A 1,963-nucleotide genomic window follows, 5' to 3' on the forward strand; every position below is an offset into this window, starting at 1 on the left:
AAGGCTTGTCAGCTTACTACTGACATTATGGCAGGTGTCAAAGTCTAACAGCCTGCTTTGCCTGTTTCCTCCAGGTGTGGTTTTATAAACCTTGGCGATTTAATATTTAAAAGACTCTTTTCACACACAGCCTTTGCAGCTGAGGAACTGATACGGGCAGGAAAGGTGGTTTTCTCACAGAGAAGAGTAACCAGTAATCTGACTGGACTTTTAATTAACCGTGTCTATCAGCTTTAAGGGGAAATAACAATTGTGAAGCCAATATTATGTCCAGCATTTGTGATGGCACGGTTTTTTCATCTAAAAAAAAACCAAACACTTGTGCAGCTCTCCAAACATACAGTATGCAAAGTGTACAATTTTTGACATTTGTCACCTCTGCTGATTGACTCTGGACCCTGTATTTCAATTGAAATTGTGTTGTTCCTTATGAATATTTTACATTCTGTCTTTTGCTTGATGTACTTAATTCTAACAAAAATCTGTTTTTATAAAAATAACATTATCAGAGTAACTCTAAAGATTAGTAAATTTTACCAGAAAATATTAAACAAAGTAAACCTTCTTTGTTCATCTTTTCAGTTATTATATATTATAATTAGTTTTTGTTTGTTGGGGATTCTATTTAAAGTAGTGCTGTGGTTCTGACAAGATGTGTAAACTGTACAGGTATGTATATCAAGAAGTGCAGAGTCATTGTGAAATCCTCAAAAAAGATGACTCTGACATATTCGTTTGCCATGTGGTCCTTTATACTTGCACCACACTGCATTGAACCAGACCAGTTTAAAGGGAAAGGGTTAATAGAGTGATCATAATCCATGATCCCTATCTGAGTTAATTTGTGCATTTGTTTGCTTTTCTGCACTTCATATGACACCCTTGGAAACCAGCCAACACTTTTAGTCAAAGCAACTTACATTTGCACCCAGCTGGGTCTTTTACTGGAGTTGGGTGAAGCAACATCTCACCTGTGGTTTGAACCCATACCCTTCTAGTTATAAGTCCTGAACCCTAACCACTACTCCATGCTGCTGCCTGGTGCATATGCCACTGTAATTTTGAGTTCCCTTCACTCAGTGGAATAATATGCAACGCATTGCATTGCCGACAACACCCCTGTACGCGGTACTGTTCGTGCATTGATAAATAAACCTTGATTGATTGATTGATTGATATGAATCCTCCACCATTCTTCAATCGAATTACTACACTCTCCTCTTGGTAGTAGGCAATTTCGGGCTGGCTTGAGGAGCATGAGACAAATGTCCATTGCATTCCCTTGCCAGAACAACTCCCAGATTTAAATTCCAGAAACACAGTGAAGTACAGATATATACAGATCATTCCCACAAACCATTAGCCTCATGTAGCCTTATCACAGTCTCAATCAAAGTGACCCTGCTGGAAGAATTCAATAGCAAATATTTCAGAACTTTGAGGAATACCTGTACCATCCTGGTATAGCTGTCCTGGTGTTTTCAAAGGCCTAACGCATAGTTCCATGGGGACTCCTAATACTTTGGCCAGTGAGTGTATTTTATTTGATTGTGCACTTAAAACACTTTCGCCACCTTCTCCAGCATTTCCCTCTGTTTTCTGTTTTGTGAAAACATACTGCGTTCAGCTACTGGCATCCTTAGCATTGCACTTTTTGTTTGTATTGAAATCTCTGAGATCACATTGGAGGGGGAATCCATTTTTTTTTAAAATTTACAGTACTTGGCTATCCCGCATGTTCGAGGCAGTGTTTCTAAGAACCTGAATGTGTCTGATAAGACCAATACAGGATCCACACCCTCTCTGAAAGAGCAAGCAGGTGTTAAAAATCAGAAGACTTTGGCTTTGGTTAAAGAGCACATTGAAACATTCAGTTTAAGAAGTTTAAGGATGTGTTCTGACTCTTTTCAGCTGACAGACGTTGTTGAAATTAATTTTAAACAGTTTAGGCTGTTAAAACAAT

Source organism: Lepisosteus oculatus, chromosome 9, assembly GCF_040954835.1.
Source record: "Lepisosteus oculatus isolate fLepOcu1 chromosome 9, fLepOcu1.hap2, whole genome shotgun sequence".
NCBI classification, from domain to species: Eukaryota; Metazoa; Chordata; class Actinopteri; order Semionotiformes; family Lepisosteidae; genus Lepisosteus; species Lepisosteus oculatus.